The 19309-nt window shown below is 44.7% G+C and overlaps 1 protein-coding gene across 5 annotated transcripts in view; it reads left to right on the plus strand.

Annotated features, from left to right (window-relative positions):
* Positions 1 to 452: 452 nt before the first annotated feature.
* The window catches only part of SLCO2B1 (solute carrier organic anion transporter family member 2B1), a 208249-nt gene continuing 189392 nt past the window's right edge, over positions 453 to 19309 (plus strand). For all 5 annotated transcript variants that reach the window (XM_030199987.1, XM_030199988.1, XM_030199990.1 and 2 more), the window contains exon 1: positions 453 to 529. The gene's annotated coding sequence lies outside the window, so the exon portion shown is untranslated. The remainder of the gene's footprint in view (positions 530 to 19309) is intronic.

Consider the following 19309-nt stretch of genomic DNA (forward strand, 5'->3'; position numbering starts at 1 on the left):
CCTCCATTCCAAAGGCAATCAGTGCAAAACTATCAACAGAAAGGCAAAACAAAAGTTTTTTTGCATGTGCAATCTGTCCTAGCCTTGACTGTAAGGAGAGCACAGTTCATGGCAGTCAACAGTTTTCATATCTGTTGCTGCCAGAAGTCTTGTCAGGGTGAATCCCAGAGCTCTTAAGTTTAAGTACAGATTTAACAGCACAGAATAAAATAACCAAGAGAAAGAAGGGTGAACCAGAAGCTTAGTGTTTTCTAGCATTTGCAAGAGGGATAACACAAGATGACTTTTAGTTTGTGACAACTTCTGGCAGACCTCTTCTCTTCTAGGTTAGAAACTGGCATGCTTGATTGAAGTGTTATAGAGGAAAGTTGTCATTGAAGAACTTAGTACATCCAGCCACCCCCTTCCTAAAACTCCTCCCCTTGTTCTGTGGTTTCACTTTGAAAAAAACGTTCATTGGAATTCCTACGAATTGGCTGTGGAAAGAGTTTTTTTTTTTTTGTAACAGAAGGAAGCAGCAAAGAAAACTGTAAGTATTTTGTGGGTTCTCATACAGCTTTTGATAGCAATAGTGTGTGTGTGCTTTTTGGGGGAGAAGGGGGAATAGCTTAAAAGTAATAAGTATGTAAGTCTGTTCAAATTCAGTCACATTTCTAAGTACTGCCATGAGTTCTGTCTACTTTTGTGTGCTTTTCTAAATGTACTCAGTATGAGTTCATGAGCAGTGCACATAGCGTGTATTAGTGAGTTACCAATGCATGAAATTTCTGTTTCGCTCACTGAGTGCTGATGAAGTGAGCTTGCATTAGAGCTGTGGACTGATGACTTAATCTTCCTCAATCCTCGCACAAGCATGAACACAACGTTTCTGTGTGCCTGTGCAGTAACAAAAATTGTATGCAAACAGGACCTGTGCAAAACTTATGTGCTAAGCTGGGAAAGCATACTGGATGGAAGTGCACACGGTTCTGCACCAATGGCATGTTTAAACACACACACACACACACTATCAGAACCCGGAGTTGCATGCTGTTCTGTGGTTAAAATTTTTACAGTAGCAATGGTTATGCAGCACAATACAATTTCAGCACATGCGCTTTGAATGTAGTTGTGAAAACTACAGAAAGGCGGTATATCAAGTCCCCATTACCTTTTCCGGTATGGAAGGAGGTTTTCAATCTAACCTACTTGGATGTAGGTGCAACTCTAGAGGTGTCTATATCTGTGCACAGCTCAACCTGCTGTTAGATCAGATTACTGTGAGCACAGAAAAACGTGCACACCTCGGCTTCAGTTTTATCCTTTTTTTTTTTTTTTTTTACACGATGCTGTTTGTGGAACTGAAATAAAAAGTTACTGGTCTTACATGCTGGCGATAAAGAGAAGTAACAGGCCAACTAAGGTGAACAAGCTCTCCTTTTGAGCCTTCTTAGTCTTGGTGTGAAAGCCCTGGTGTTGGGCTCAGCCTTTGTCTTCTTCACACTTTTTTTTTTTTTATTACATTTGTACCCCGCGCTTTCCCACTCATGGCAGGCTCAATGCGGCTTACATGGGGCAATGGAGGGTTAAGTGACTTGCCCAGAGTCACAAGGAGCTGCCTGTGCCTAAAGTGGGAATCCAACTCAGGACCAAAGTCCACCACCCTAACCACTAGGCCACTCCTCCACTGTTGCTACTATTTGAGATTCCACTAGCAACATTCCATGTAGAAGTCGGCCCTTGCAGATCACCAATGTGGCCGCGCAGGCTTCTACATGGAATGTTGCTAGTGGAATAGCAACATTCCATGTAGAATCTCCAATAGTAGCAACATTCCATGTAGAATCTCCAATAGTATCTATTTTATTTTTGTTACATTTGTACCCTGCGCTTTCCCACTCATGGCAGGCTCAATGTGGCTTACATGGGGCAATGGAGGGTTAAGTGACTTGCCCAGAGTCACAAGGCACTGCCTGTGCCTGAAGTGGGAATCCAACTCAGTTCCTCAGTTCCCCAGGACCAAAGTCCACCACCCTAACCACTAGGCCACTCCTCCACTGTTGCTACTATTTGAGATTCTACATGGAATGTTGCTATTCCACTAGCAACATTCCATGTAGAAGTCGGCCCTTGCAGATCACCAATGTGGCCGCGCAGGCTTCTGCTTCTGTGAGTCTGACGTTCTGCACATACGTGCAGGACGTCAGACTCACAGAAACAGAAGCCTGTGCAGCCTTCTACATGGAATGTTGCTAGTGGAATAGCAACATTCCATGTAGAATCTCCAATAGTAGCAACATTCCATGTAGAATCTCCAATAGTATCTATTTATTTTTGTTACATTTGTACCCTGCGCTTTCCCACTCATGGCAGGCTCAATGCGGCTTACATGGGGCAATGGAGGGTTAAGTGACTTGCCCAGAGTCACAAGGAGCTGCCTGTGCCTAAAGTGGGAATCCAACTCAGGACCAAAGTCCACCACCCTAACCACTAGGCCACTCCTCCACTAACCACTAGGCCACTCCTCCACTGTTGCTACTATTTGAGATTCCACTAGCAACATTCCATGTAGAAGTCGGCCCTTGCAGATCACCAATGTGGCCGCGCAGGCTTCTACATGGAATGTTGCTAGTGGAATAGCAACATTCCATGTAGAATCTCCAATAGTAGCAACATTCCATGTAGAATCTCCAATAGTATCTATTTTATTTTTGTTACATTTGTACCCTGCGCTTTCCCACTCATGGCAGGCTCAATGTGGCTTACATGGGGCAATGGAGGGTTAAGTGACTTGCCCAGAGTCACAAGGCACTGCCTGTGCCTGAAGTGGGAATCCAACTCAGTTCCTCAGTTCCCCAGGACCAAAGTCCACCACCCTAACCACTAGGCCACTCCTCCACTGTTGCTACTATTTGAGATTCTACATGGAATGTTGCTATTCCACTAGCAACATTCCATGTAGAAGTCGGCCCTTGCAGATCACCAATGTGGCCGCGCAGGCTTCTGCTTCTGTGAGTCTGAGGTTCTGCACATACGTGCAGGACGTCAGACTCACAGAAACAGAAGCCTGCGCAGCCTTCTACATGGAATGTTGCTAGTGGAATAGCAACATTCCATGTAGAATCTCCAATAGTAGCAACATTCCATGTAGAATCTCCAATAGTATCTATTTTATTTTTGTTACATTTGTACCCCGTGCTTTCCCACTCATGGCAAGCTCAATGCGACTTACATGGGGCAATGGAGGGTTAAGTGACTTGCCCAGAGTCACAAGGAGCTGCCTGTGTCTGAAGTGGGAATCCAACTCAGTTCCTCAGTTCCCCAGGACCAAAGTCCACCACCCTAACCACTAGGCCACTCCTCCACTCTGCATTTGGGAAAATAGCTAATAGTCTCATTATCATTGATTTTAATATGGTACCCAAAATCTTTCTTTGCATGAATGACTGTGTGCTAAAGCCATGCTTAACCTGTACACTTTACTGCATTGACCCCTGAGTTTCTTCCTTGCTCTGGAAGTCTGGTCTGGTGTCCTTGAAACCGTTAAAATAAATAAATATTCCCTCTGCTGCTGTTACTCCCAAAGGCACAGTTAAATGAGAACGTGTGAAACTTTTTTGCAGGCAGTTTGAAACCTAATTCAGGCACTTGTTGGAGAGAAAAGAGAGAGTAAGGAACTAATCCTGTTGTATAATCTGGTTTAGTGAAATATGGAGAGTGTAAATCAGCAAAAGCAAAGCACAGGTTTTCAAGACCAGGTAGTTTGACCTGTTTTTTTTTTTTAATTATAATTATTATTTGTTTTGGCTCTGCAATTCTCCCCACCCCAGGATCCTTTGGAACTCCAGTGCCATGCCAGGGGATTTCTTCCTCTTTTATATTCCCTTCTCAACTCACTTGACCCCTAGAGAAAAACCTTAGAGGCCATTTAACCAGAATTCCCTCCTGAACTCCACAACCATGGGCCCAAGGTCTGGCCACTAGATGTCACTATTGTGTGATGGTTGAGAGGCTGTGCAGAGCTTGGTCTGAGAATCAAATTTAGCTTTTAAGGACTAGTTGCACCATTTTGGCTACCTATATTTAGAAAACTTTCAGCTGCTAACCTGGCCACTTATGTTTCACTGAAAAGGTACCTAAAACCTAGGTGGCCAAAATTAAGCTTAGTTTAGTTTATCTGAGCTTGGTCTGAGAATCAAATTTAGCTTTTAAGGACTAGTTGCACCATTTTGGCTACCTATATTTAGAAAACTTTCAGCTGCTAACCTGGCCACTTATGTTTCACTGAAAAGGTACCTAAAACCTAGGTGGCCAAAATTAAGCTTAGTTTAGTTTATCTGAGCTTGATATTCTGCACTTCAGAGTAATCAGAGCGGTATACAATAAAATCAATCATGTCAGAAAGGAACTCCACAGCACATTAAAGGACAGAGTGAGGCAAGTAAACGCTAAGGGATGGAGACTGGGCAAAGGTCTAAAGTACAAATTAATACATGCGTCAACCTTTTCCTACTTGAGCACACAATTCTGGTACCCGCTACCGCGCAATTTAAAAACAATCTACGAGCTATCTAATTTCCGCAAACGACTGAAGACTCATCTCTTTAACAAGGTATACCACAAAGATCAACAAATGTGAACTCCTACACCTATATCCAGAATAGCCCTATGAGATTTGCTTGCTATACTATTATCGTGCTCTATCATTATCACATTACCCAAGATCCTGCAATACTAAATATCTACTTTCTTATGTACTTCCATCATTCACAATGTAATGTAAGCCACATTGAGCCTGCAAAGAGGTGGGAAAATGTGGGATACAAATGCAATAAATAAATAGTGGGTATTTATTTATTTATTTATTGCATTTGTATCCCACATTTTCCCACCTATTTGCGGGCTCAGTGTGGCTTACATTACATTGTGAATGATGGAAGTACAATTTGTTACAATACGATTATGGGTTATATTGTGAAGAGTTAAGGGAAGACAAAGTCAAGTCAGAATATCATTTGGGGGATAGAACAATGGAATGTAACAATGGGGAAATGATAGGACGATAGAACAATAGCAAGAGAACATTAGGGTGTAACAATTACAGTTTCGAAGTAGAGTGTCCCAGGGTAGACAGAACAGCTGACCCAAATCAGGGGTGGGGAAAGGACGGGAAGGCTTGAACGAATAAGTGAGTTTTGAGAAAGGAGCGGAAGCGAAGGTAGGTCAGCCGGGAGGGCGTTCCAAAGGGTAGAGCCAGTACAGAAAAAGGTGGAATAACGGGTCGACTCTAGGCAGAACAGTGTAGGGGAGGCAGAGTCAACATGGATGAAAGAGTGCCCTAGAAGTGTATATAAGAGGAAATAAGATCAGAAAGGTAGGTAGGAAGAAAGACCACAATGTAAGACATTGTGAGCCAGGGAGGGGCATAATCGAACGCGAACGCCTATCTCCATGGGCGTCTATGTCCGAAAACGGGTAAGTGAAGAGGAGGGACAGACCATATCTTCAAAAAAAATGGATGTCTTTTTTTTTTTTTTTCAAAAATACGGTTTGTATGGACCAAATGCCATGGGATTTGTTCGTTTCCGAGCTGGGCGTTTTTTTTTTTTTTTTGTAGCGATAATGGAAACTAAAACCGGCCAGCTGAAAAACGTCCTAATCCGAGCCATTTGGTCATGGGAGGGGCCAGGATTCGTAGTACACTGGCCCCCCTGACATGCTAGGACACCAACTGGGCACCCTAGAGGTCAGTGCGGTGGACTTCAGAAACAGCTCCCACATGCATAGCTCCCTTACCAAGGGTGCTGAGCCCCCAAACCCCCTCCCCCAAAACCCACTACCCACAAATGTAAAACACTACCATAGCTCTTAGGGGTGAAGGGGGCACCTACATGGGGGTACAGTGGGTTTTGGAGGCCTCCCATTTACCAGCACAAGTGTTACAGGTAGGGGGGATGGGCCTGGGTCCACTTGCCTGAAGTGCACGGTGGTACCCACTAAATGTGCTCCAGGGACCTGCATACACACAGGCCTCTAGGACTTGTTGCTGCTGTATAACATTGGCACACCAGTTGACACCTGAAGACTAATCTCTCCGAAAACGTCCTTTATTGGAATAAGCACGCTTACTCACAGTTACCTGCAGATCAGAGGTTGTGCCCCACTGGCAAAGAGTCTCCTTGGTACTGAGATTAGCAGTAGGTCCGAGCTGGCAGAATGCTGTACAATGCCCACTATCAGTAACGTGGGTATCACATGAAAGGGAGCTAAAACTGGCTTACAAAAATGGCCACTACCTCATGGACTACCGGAAACAAAACAGGGCACACTCTGACCCAGTAAGCAGGGGGAAAAGCACCATGGGAGTAGAGCCTACCAACTACCAACATCGTGAGCATGTAACACAAGCTAGTGGAATTACGGAGCCCAATACCCTACACCCACCACAATGCACTGCTGATGTGACTCTGCAGTGCACATAACAGAAAAAGTGCCACACTCACCCGAGAGCCACATCAGAACCAGGGAAAGGCAGTCAGAGGATAGAACACATTCTGCTGTCATGGAGGTGGGTACGGCATTTGAGGCTGGCATAGAGGCTGGAAAAAAAGTTTGTAAAGTGGAGGTTTTTTTTGTGGGAGGGGGTTAGTGACCACTGGGGGAGTCAGGGGAGGTGATCCCTGATTCCCTCCGGTGGTCATCTGGTCTGTTGGGGCACTTTTTTGGGACTTGAACCTGAAAAAAAAAGGGTCCAAATAAAGCGGACCAAATTCTCGTCCAAAACGCCCTTCTTGTTTCGATTATCACCTAAAGACGCCCATCTCTCCTCAGCCGATAACCACGCCCCAGTACCGCCTTCACCACACCTCCAACACGCCCCCGTCCACTTTGTTCGTTCCTGCGACGGAGTGCAGTTGAAGACGACCAAAATCGGCTTTTGATTATATCGATCTGTTCGCCCACGGGAGAAAGACGCCCATCTCCCGATTTGGGTCAAAATATGGGCGTCTTTCATTTTCGAAAATAAGCTGGATTGTGAGCCAGGGTGAGAATTTTGAACTGAATGTGGAAAAATATGGGGAGCCAGTGGTGAGAAGCAAGCAAAGGAGTAATATGATTGGACCTGTGAGCACACGAAAACAGTAAAATGATGGTGTTCTGTACAGTTTGAAGGCATTTAGGGGAGATTTTTAGGAGACCAGAATAGATTGTTACAATAGTCTAGCCAAGTAGAGACTAGTGAGCACAGAAGGGTGGCACAGAAGGGGTCAGAGAGAGTTTTAATTTATAGCCAGTTATTCTAAACAGGATAACAAGAGGGGAGTCTTCGTTAGGGAGTTTTAATTGCATTTCATTACTTTCTGAAAATCAAACACTAAATAAATCACATAATATACCATGTAATTTAAAAGCTCTTTTATATTAGTCTAATATCCATAGTAGCTTAAGAAGTTTTAAATTAGTAAGCTCAATAATACTAAGATGCAGACAGCAGTCCAGCAGCGAGAGGGGTGCTATCCAGTCTTTTGCATTGAGTGTCACATGTATGATTTTCTCCCTGTGGGTGAAAGGTTATAAATGTGTGCCTGATGCAAAGAGCTCCTAGCTCTCAGAGAAAGAGGACATTCTCTTGAGGCTAGAGTAGCAGACTTGGAGGATTTGAGGGATACAGAGGTATAGTCACCACTAGGGGCACTCTAGTTTTTTTTTGTTACATTTGTACCCTGCGCTTTCCCACTCATGGCAGGCTCAATGCGGCTTACATGGGGCAATGGAGGGTTAAGTGACTTGCCCAGAGTCACAAGGAGCTGCCTGTGCCTGAAGTGGGAATCGAACTCAGTTCCCCAGGACCAAAGTCCACCACCCTAACCACTAGGCCACTCCTCCACTAGTGGGTGTTTGTCCTAGTTCTAACTCTTCCATGGTGCTAAGGACATCTTGAGTGGAGCCAACTTGTTTTAGCGGAGAGCCCTGAGGGACTCTCCTTTCTACTAGGGCTGAACTACCCTGCCCACTTCTTTAACCCCTCGTGTATCGGTTGCCCTCCCTGGCCTAGGCAACTGCCTAACCAATAACCAAGGCTTCACAAGGTTTTAAAATTAAAAAAAAAAATGCTAAGCAATGCTTCTCTTCCCCTTTCAGAGAGTAGGAAAGTAACAAAGTATCCTTGGCTTCCAAGCACAATTATATAATAGACAATTCATTAAACCTTTACTCTTTGTCACGTATGTCTGGCAAGCTTATAACATCTCGTATCAGTTTCCCTTTAAACACGTTCCCCTTTTCCCAACAGAGGATAGTTTTCAGGTTCCCTTTACAACCTAGGGCAATTCTAAACCCCTTTCTTTTATTCCAAGGCAGTTTCACACCCTCTTTATAGCCCAGGGTAACTCTAATCCCCTTTCACCCAACCAGGGTAACTCTAATCCCTAGCCAGGCTACCAGGTGCAAGCTTCCCATGCTTTTTCTTCCAGACCGTCTTCTAGTCTGTTAAGCATGCATGGCTTTTACCTGCTCTGGCCTTTTGTTCCTTTAACGACCCACAGTGGCCAATGGAGCTTCAACCATATGGACATATCCATGACCCAGGGATTCTCAGCCCATTCCCTCCTTTTGGGACTATTCTTAGCCCAGGGATTGTCAGCCTGTCCTTTCTCTGGCACTGCTTGGCAGTGGCGTAGCTATGGGTGGGCTTGGGTGGGCACAGGCCCACCCATTCCTGCCTCAGGCCCACCCTGTGTGGCCTTCAAAATAGTTCAGCAGCAGCTGCCTCACTCCTCTCTCTCTCCCTCTCCTTCACCCCCAGATCTGGCATTTGCCTCCTGCCTGCAGCTCCACAACACACCCCTTCCCTGTTCTTCCTCAGCAGCTTCCCTTTGACACACCCTTTCCTCATTGACATCACTTCCTGTTTCCTCCCTGGCATGATGTGACAGAGGGAAGCCTGCGGAGCTGACCAGGCAATGGATGTACATAGCTGCTGTTGAAAGGTAGTTTCAGAGAGGGGGGAGATGCTGGGCGTCAGGGAGGGGGGATTCTGGATCTGGGGGCAGAGGAGGGGGAGAAAGATGCAGGACAAAGGAGGAGGGATTTTGGAAGGCCCACCCATCCAAACTTTGGGCCCACCCAAAATGAAAGGTCTGGCTACGCCCCTGCTGCTTGGCACTCCCTTCTTATACTGGCTGTTAAACCTGCTAGAGTGTTTCCAGCCTAGGTCCACACCCGCGCTTTGGATTTTGCATGCACAGCTTATAGAATCCCAGCTTAGAGCAGTTACAGACGTAACTGCTAATTACTGCCAGTTAACACCAATTATGGCTAATAATTGGTTGTTAATGCCAAGTAGCATAGTGTTAATCAATCAAGTTTCGCACATAACTACCTTATTGTATAACTCAGGCGTGCAGCTTTGCATGCTAAACGTCAAATTGGGCATGCAAGTTTATAGAATGTGGGTTTAGTGTGAAGATATACCCTAAATTTTCAACCACAACTTTTCTCTTATTAAATGCTGCTTCTTCAAAGTACATATGATTCGCTCCGTTAGCTCACTTCTACATTCTTCAGCTCTCAGCATCTTGGTCCACTCACTAGTAATCTCAAAACTTGACTACTTTAACTTGCTTTATAAAGGCATGAGATATAAAGATCTACAGCGTTTACAGATGATATAAAACAGCTCACGCGTCAACCTTTTCTCACATGAGCACGCAGTTTTGGAATTCACTGCCGCGCAACTTAAGAACGATCCACGAGCAAGCTTCCTTCCGCAGATTATTGAAGACCCATCTTTTTGAAAAAATCTACGGAAAGAGCCAAAACACATAAAATCCACACTCACTGTTCATTAATGCATCATACATCCACTTCTGAACTCTCATCCCCCGTAATTTCACATCACTCATACCTTTACTCACAGAAATATGCATACCATATGTCTCTATGCCTTATTATCGCCCTTTAAGCTCTCATTATCTCCTTCCAACATTTTAATGTTTGTGTTCCATTGTTACATTCCGTAACGACACTTCGAGTGTCTCGCATAACTCTGCACAATGTAATCCATAACCAATTTGTAACAATCTGTATTTCCATCATTCATCTCATATTGTTAGCCACACTGAACCCGCAAAAAGGTGGGAAAATGTGGGATACAAATGCAATAAATAATAATTAAATTAATTTCAGATTCACAAAAGTTTGATCATGTCATACCTCTTCTTAAGCGTGCACATTGGCTACTGCTCACACATTGTATTACCTATAAAATTCTCCTTCTGGTTTTTGTAGAAAAATGCTGTTAGTTGGTCTCAGTAAAATACAGACCAAGGCAGGCCAAGAGCTGAGAACTAGGCCTCTAAAAATCGAAGACCAGGTCTGACTCAGGAAATGTCACTGTGACCAAATGCTGAATTAAGGAACTGGGAACTGCCAGGGAGGCGGAACCTGTTCTCAAAACAGCAGGTGCACGAGGCAATTAACAGGACAGTAATAAAAAGTTGGGAGCAATAGGTTTTTTGACCGAGGCAGACCACAGTGGGTCAGATTGACATAAAACCGGAGCATCCAGGGGGGCTGAAGGGAGACTTGGGAACACGTGAATTCATTGCAATCAAAGGATGTTGATGTCCAGAAGCTATTAACGTATGAACTCATTATTGTCACAGATGCCGGTAGTGGGAGGCGGGGATAGTGCCGGGCAGACTTATATGGTCTGTGCCCTGAAAGGGACAGGTACAAATCAAGGTAAGATATACACAAAAAGTGGCACATATGAGTTTATCTTGTTGGGCAGACTGGATGGACCGTGCAGATCTTTTTCTGCCGTCATGTACTATGTTACTATGTTGAAACTTGGAAGTTATAGACATGCGAGTTCATTGTTAGCGAGGATGTTGATACTTAGAATTTGGAAACATATGAAGTCATTGTTATCAACCGATAATGGCCAAAGACTGCTGGTGAGAAAGTGGGGGTCCATAGGAATGAATGGTACAAGAAGGGTATAAAAAGGGCAGTCTGCTAGGGTATAGTCGGAGAAGGCAGAAGAGAGAAGACGGACTGCACATGCTGTGAGTCGTGAAGAGCTGTTCCACCGTGTTCCAGATATGAATGCCTAATTGCCTGTACTGCCTTGGGTGAGATGCTTAATAAAACTATATTATTATATCCACTGAATCCCGGGTGTCCTTCTGATTATGGAGCTCGTTAGTGCCCAGACTATGTAAAACAGTCTGAGCAGATTCGAGGTCAGAGTAATTAATCATGGTATGGGAACATGCAATTATTTACATTTTCAAAATAATAAACTCTGGGTCCCCTCCCTTTTTAGCAAGAGTGCTAACTCCATATGCTCCTGCACGTAACCTTCGTTCAGACCAACAGCACCTTTTGGTTGTACCATCTTTTTGGCACATTAGACATGAGGCTACCAGAGACACTATTGCTTCTGTTACTGGTCCCACCCTAAGGAAAGCATTACCATCATCTCTTAGATCGCAAACGTTTTTGACAAGATAGATCTTAAAACTTTATTTCAGGATTTTTTTTTTTTTGCTAACCTAGACGCTGTCCTACTGTTGAGTCTGTTGGCTCAGACTACATTTGCCCCTCTATCCCTTTGATCTCTGGGCAGACTTATACGGTCTATGCCAGAGCTGGTGGTGGGAGGCGGGGTGGTGGTGGAGAGGGAGAACACTTGGTGCCCACCCACTTCTTGCCTAGGCCCACCCAAAATCTGTTGTCTGGCTACGCCCCTGTCACACATTAATGGTCAAAATTAATGGTTGCCTTCTATATTAACTGTTGGAGACGTGTGCAGAAGCTTCATATGCAATTATCTACTGCATTAAACATTAAGGAGTGGTAAGATACCACTAGTACATGTAATTTTTTAAACAAATGAATAAGTGATTTTATAGCACTGTGGTGATTGGGATGCAAAAAAATATGAGCAGAGGTTGCTCTTTACCCAAAAAAATATAGTAAGAGTTACCCAATGAAAGAAGTGCTATGCCACGTTGTAGCAGCATTATTGACTGCAGTCACGGTGGTTTATATCTGAGGGTACTCTACACATAAAAATTATTGATCACATACGGGTGAAATAACTGTTTATTACTACACTTACTCGCAGTAGGTGGCTTTTGAGTCCTGGTTTGTGGTTATTAGCTATTCCACTAGCAACATTCCATGTAGAAGTCGGCCCTTGCAGATCACCAATGTGGCCGCGCAGGCTTCTGCTTCTGTGAGTCTGACGTCCTGCACGTATGTGCAGGATGTCAGACTCAGAGAAACAGAAGCCTGTGCAGCCTTCTACATGGAATGTTGCTAGTGGAATAGCAACATTCCAAGTAGAATCTCCAATAGTAGCAACATTCCATGTAGAATCTCCAATAGTATCTATTTTATTTTTGTTACATTTGTACCCCACGCTTTCCCACTCATGGCAGGCTCAATGCGGCTTACATGGGGCAATGGAGGGTTAAGTGACTTGCCCAGAGTCACAAGGAGCTGCCTGTGCCTGAAGTGGGAATCGAACTCAGTTCCCCAGGACCAAAGTCCACCACCCTAACCACTAGGCCACTCCTCCACTGTTGCTACTATTTGAGATTCTACATGGAATGTTGCTATTCCACTAGCAACATTCCATGTAGAAGTCGGCCCTTGCAGATCACCAATGTGGCCGCGCAGGCTTCTGCTTCTGTGAGTCTCTGCACGTACATGCGTGCAGGACGTCAGACTCACAGAAACAGAAGCCTGCGCAGCCTTCTACATGGAATGTTGCTACTATTGTTACTTCCTGTTCCGGGGCAGAGGGAACAGCAGGGAGGGAACGAGCGGACTCGGCCAACAGACGCACGGCACCCTCCCTCCCCCCCCAGCAGGTAAAAATGCACCCGGGGGGAGGGTGTAATTTTGCCGGTGGGGGGGGGGGGTGTAATTTTGCTGGTGGGGGGGGCTGCGCTACACCGGGGGGGGGGCGCATTGGCGATCTGCCCCGGGTGTCAGGCAGCCTAGGAACGCCACTGCTTCCCTCTCATTGATCTGCCCTCTGACGTCATCACATTCCGACACGAGGGCGGACCAATGGGAATTGTGTTACGAACCCAGGCATCCAGACGTAGAACGTTGGAGGTGCAAATTATTATATAGGATGTGGGGACATCACAGGTCCATCCCTGCTCTGATCAAACTACTTCATCGGGGCTATACCTCATGCACTTATAACTACATGCCATCTCTTGCTGACATATGTCTTAAATAGTAACATAGAGGGGCATAATCGAACAGCACCGGCCAAATTGATGGCCGGCCATCTTCGGGGCCGGTGCCGTAAGCAGGCGGAGCCAAGCGTGTTTTCAAAATACGCTTGGTGCCAGCCAAATCGCTCTCCGGGTTTACAAGAGGATCGCCGGTGGATCGCCTGGTGTATATGAGATGGCTGGCTTCGTTTTCAGCCATAATGGAAACCGGGCCCGGCCATCTTAATCCCGGTGAAATGCAAGGCATTTGGCGTGGGAGGAGCCAGCATTTGTAGGGTACTGGTCCCCCTGACATGCCAGGACACCAACCGGGCACCCTAGGGGGCACTTAAAATTAAAAAAAAAAAAGCTTCCAGGTGCATAACACCCTTACCTTGTATGCTGAGCCCCCCAAATCCCACTCGCCACAACTGTACACCATTACCATAGCCCTAAGGGGTGAAGGGGGCACCTGCATGTGAGTACAGTGGGTTTTTTGGAGGGCTTTACATTAACCATCACAAGGGTAACAGGTGGGGGGGATGGGCCTGGGTCCACCTGCCTGAAGTGCACTGCACCCACTAAAAACTGCTCCACTGGGCTGAGTATGACATGTCAGGCTGGCAAAAAAAGTTGTAGTTTTTGTTTTTTTTGGGTGGGAGGAGGTTGGTGACCACTGGGGGAGTAAGGGGAGGTGATCCCCGCTTCCCTCCGGTGGTCATCTGGTCAGTTGGGGCACTTTTTGCAGACTTGGTCCTAAAAATAAATGGACCAAGTCCGGCCGGCGAAATGCTCGTTTGAGCCGGCCTCTTTTTTCCCATTATTAGCCGAAGCTGGCCATCTCGTACCCACGCCCCTCGTCCCGCCTCCGCTACCCTACCAACACACCCTCTTGAAGGTTGACTGGCGCCGCGACGAAACAGCAGTTGAAGCCGGCCAAAATCGGCTTTTGATAATACCGATTTGTGTCGGAAGATCGTCGGCGATCCCTTTCGAAAATAAGCCTGATAGTATATGACAGAAAATAAAGACCTTCACGGTCCATCTGCCTGCCAAACAAGGTGTCCAGAGCCACACCAGCCACGTCGTGCAGATTACACTTCTTGATTAAACACTGGCATCACCTTCAAAGCAGTCAGCAATTCGCCACGTTTCCTTCTAAAATGTAGGCATTTCTATATATGTATTCGTTTTTATTTATTGGGATTTATTAACCGCCTTTATGAACTTGGGAAACGCCATAGGAGGTCGGTGGTCCAACTGTTTGGGGAGGCTAAAGGGGGCAGGGTTAGGGGTGGGGCCAGGGGTGGAGCTTAAATCCATAATTGTCTGATAACACTGAAAAAAATAAATAAATAAAAATAAAAGTCACAATTAATACCTTTTATTAAATTTAGATATTAGATATGTATCATATGTCAAAGAATAAAGTGGTTGCTCAAAGCATATTCTAAGCACAATCGCTCAACTGCAAAACACTATGCACAACTTTGTGCAAAAACACACTCAGAACCTTACTGTACCATAAATATTACACTGAGCAGAACCTAATACACCAATATACCACCCATACGGAAAATGCAGACCGTCAACAATATGAAACAAGGGATCATATCATCACAATTCTCATGTAGAACCACAAAACACCCTAATTCATGTTTAATGTGGGATAAAATGCCATAAATAAGTAAATAAATATAAACTTTTAATGCTGAGCACCTGATTCTCAAAGTGGACATATTCCAAACACTATAATGAAAATAAAATGATCTTTTCTACCTTTGTTGTCTGGTTGTCCGATTCTGCTGCTATCTGTTCTCAGTGCAGGTCAGGAAGTCATCCTCGTTAAATATCTCCCTGGCAACCCACCAACCCCCCCCCCCCCCCCCCCCCCCCATGCTCTCCCAGCAGTAAGGTAAACAAACCATAAACCAATTTCTACAATTGGTTACACAAGGCTAGAGGGCTTTCACTGCAGCTCCTGCTGTGAGGATGAAGGTAAATCAACAATTTAAACCTCTCAGAGCACAGCAGGGGAGGCTTAGCCTGTCCAAGCCTCTAATACCGGGCGCCTATGGGAAACGCTAATATAATTGATCACATAAACTTTAAAAAGAAGTTTTCTGCTTACAGAGGAAGTGCTGGCAAATTCAAGGCTACCTGAGCAACAAAAATGGCAAGCACCCCTATTGAGAGGAGATATTCTTGGAAAGAGATGCCAAGGGTTGATTATCCCAAAGATTAAGATTATTCAGGGACCCTGTCCCTCTCAAACACTCTTGTCACTATGACTGACCCTTTGGCGCTGCATGACTCTTTCCCATGAAGTGTGTGGTGTTAACTCTGATTTTGCAGGAGGAAGCGCGGGAACCATGCATCTCACAGCAAACAGAGTCAGGCTGCACCAGTGGAGGTTCAGCATAGCAGAGTCAAGTGATGCTACTTACAGAGTTCTAGAACAAAATCCTTTGATTAAGCCTCTGTGCCTTTCTAAAATATGCTCCCAGAACCAGGGCAAGATTAAGGCATAGGCAGAGTAAGAAAGGGATTGTATTATATATATATTTCTTTTGTGGCCCAATTGTAATCCTGTTTTAGGGGTTTTGATAGATAGATAGATAGATAGAGTTGCCAATCGGGACTGTTGGGGGTCCAGACAGTTTTTTTCCAGCCAGCCCGTTTGTCTAGGCTGGTGGGTTGGTTGGTGGGCAGATGGACAGGTTTGCCTTCTCCCCCTCCCCCCAAGCCTACCGTAGCGCACCCTGTATCCAATCTAATAATTGTATCGGTGATCTTCAGATGGCCAAACAGGTAGAAAAGGTGATGGCAGAAGCCAGAAGTATACTTTGCTACATATGGAGAGGGAAAAGGAGGTGATAGAACATCTGCCTGTCTCTGATGAGACCCATGTAGAATACTGTGTACAGTACTAGAGACCATACCTCCAAAGCTATATCAATAGGATGGAATCAGTTCAGAGGAATGCTACTATATATATATATATATATATATATATATATATATATATATATATATATATATATATATAAGGGCGGGACCAGAGGCAAAGCTGAGACAGAAGGGAAGGCAGGCTGAAGCGCCGTGCCTGCTCGAATTTCACTGCTGCCGCCGGCCCCCGAGGTAAGAACTTTTAAATTCAGGCCGGCACACAGGAAGGCGAGGGGCAGGCGGACGACTGGGAAAAGAGGGCGCACCCTGGTGGTCTAGTGGCCTCTTTGGGGCAAGAAGGAACTCCATTTTTTCCTGTCTCCTATTCCTAGTATTTTTGGAAAGATTAAACAATAGATTCACACGTACCCATTCCATTCCACTCATTATTTTATAGACCTCTATCGTATCTCCCCTCAGCAGTCTCTTCTCCAAGCTGAAGAGCCCTAGTCGCTTTAGCCTTTCCTCATCCCACCTCGTTTATCATTTTCGTCGTCCTTCTCTGTACCTTCTCTAATTCCACCGTATCTTTTTTGAGATGCGGTGACCAAAACTGCATACAGTATTCGGATTCAGTCAAACTATGGAGCGATACAAAGGCATTATAACGTTCTCATTTTTGTTTCCATTCCTTTCCTAATACCACCTAACATTCTATTTGCTTTCTTAGCCACCACTGCACGCTGAGCAGAGGGTTTCAACGTATTATCAACAATGACACCTAGATCCCTTTCCTGGTTGGTGACTCCTAATGTGCAATCTTGCATTATGTAGCTATACTTCGGGTTCCTTTTTCCCACGTGCATCACTTTGCACTTGCTCACATTAGACGTCATCTGTCATTTGGATACCCTTTCTCCCAGTCTTGTAAGGTCCTCTTGTAATTTTTCATAATCCTCTTACGATTTAACAACTTTGAGTAACCTTGTGTCGTCAGCAAATTTAATCACCTCACTAGTTACTAAGAAACAACGGCCCCAGCACAGAGCCTAACTACCCTTCTCCATTGAGAATACTGACCATTTAACCCTACTCTCTGTTTTCTATCTTTTAACTAGTTTTCTTTCTGGATGTTATTTTAGATACCGCTGGGTTTGGGACGGGGGAGGAGTATTGTTTTGTTTGTTTTAGTTATTAAAATGCCTGTTCCCATAATGTATAATCAGAATTTCTGTGCTTTGTTTGCATTGGAACAGTAAATATGACTTTACACAGTCATTGTGTATATCCTGAAAACCTGACTGGCTAGGGTGCCTCCAGGACCTGGTTTGGCAACCACTGATTTATCAAATTTGATTTTCTACCTACACCTAAAGTTCTAAAGCCAGATGACAAAATAATTTTGATAGCAATAAAATAATAATTTTTAATATGGGCCACACCCACTTAAAAGACAGACCTCAAATTCCCAGTCCTAAACTCACCCAGAGGCACCCATCCAAGGTATTGGCCAGCAAGGGAGCAGCTGCTCTGTTCCTTCACCACAGATCGTGTCTCATTGGCTCTCGGTAAAGAACTGCTGAGGCATTTCGTTGGCAGATTCTTTAAAGCCCATGCATTGTTTTATGAATGGAAATTGTCATTCAGAAAAGTACTGAGAAACTACTAGTAATCCTATGGTCCATCAAGTTGGTAAATCAGCCCTCTCCATTGGTTCTTACCCTGCCATTCCGGAATGGAAAAACAATTGCAATTGGCTTGTTTACCCAAAGGTTCCAGAAAACAAGAAATTCTATTGGCCTCGCTTGTTTCCCAGCAACCCATTGTTTTGATCTGAAGCAGTTACCTTAGAGCAGAGTTTTTGCTGATGGCAGGAAGACATCTCTGCCACCAGGTAAATTTTTACTATTACTGCTGCTGCTGTTGTTACTATTACAGCTGCTTAGCACTCCTATAGCCCTACTGGGTACATACAGCACTGTGCAGATACATATAAGCGGCAATCTACTACTACTACTTAATATTTCTAGAGTGCTACTAGGGTTACGCAGCGCTGTACAATTTAACAAAGAGAGACAGTCCCTGCTCAAAGAGCTTACAATCTAATAGACAAGTGAACGGTCGGTCCGATAGGGGCAATCTGTGTTCTACATAGCTTACAGTACAATTTTCACAGACATGACACGTAGTAGCTGCAAGGAGATGCATCTATGACAGTAAACATGGTTAAAATCAACAAGGCTGTGATATTTTATTGGGGTTTTTTTTTCTATTTTGGCTTATATAGTGCCTTCTTCCCTGAAAGGAGACCCAAAGCAATTTATATATATATATATTTATTTATTTATTTATTTATTTATTTGTTGCATTTGTATCCCATATTTTCCCACCTATTTGCAGGCTCAATGTGGCTTACATAGTGCCATAGCAGCGGTCGCCGGTTCCAGTCTGAACAAATACATAGTGTGCTCAAGTACAAGGTGTGATTGTGGCCTAGGGTATGGTTCACATTCGGTAAATGCATTGGGAAACATTAAGTGTGAAGAGGGAGGTAGGGGTGAGTCCATGAAAGTCTTGGTGGTGGTGTTGTGTAGCAGGCTTTCTGGTTCTTATGTTGGGTTGGTGGGGTATGCCTTTTGGAACATACCCTGTCTTGGTTGGAACCCCGCTTACTATCCACAATCTTCCTCATCCCCCCTGTCAGGATCCCTCCGTCATCGCAAGAGGAATCCAGGGGGAAAACCTGCTTGCCTCATGCCTGTTGGCTAATGGCCTGCACCCACATATGATATGATTGGGGGGTGTGGGGGGGAGAGGCAAAGATTTAAATGCAATATCAAAAGAATTTGAGATGGAATTATAAGGGAAAAACCTTTAGTTATGTGGGCATAATGTAACATTATGCCCATGGGGGGTGGGGGCATGACCCACTAATTCAGCGTCTATTCTAGGCATAGTGTGCAGTAAGGTAGAAAGCACAGAACTGAGAGGTGGGGGATAAGAGTAGCTTTTGTGATGAACAAAGATCAGAAGGTGGGATAGGGAGAGATAGCTTGAGCCCTCTTGTAGGTGAGAATGGGTATCTGGGACTGTATGATCTATCAGAGCTTTGAACAGCCTTTTTTCCCTTTTCATGATCAGTAGGCAGACAGATTTGTACAGGACAGAGGAGGACAACAACGTGTGCAGCAGAGGCA

The sequence above is a fragment of the Microcaecilia unicolor genome, chromosome 4 (genome assembly GCF_901765095.1).
Source record: "Microcaecilia unicolor chromosome 4, aMicUni1.1, whole genome shotgun sequence".
NCBI classification, from domain to species: Eukaryota; Metazoa; Chordata; class Amphibia; order Gymnophiona; family Siphonopidae; genus Microcaecilia; species Microcaecilia unicolor.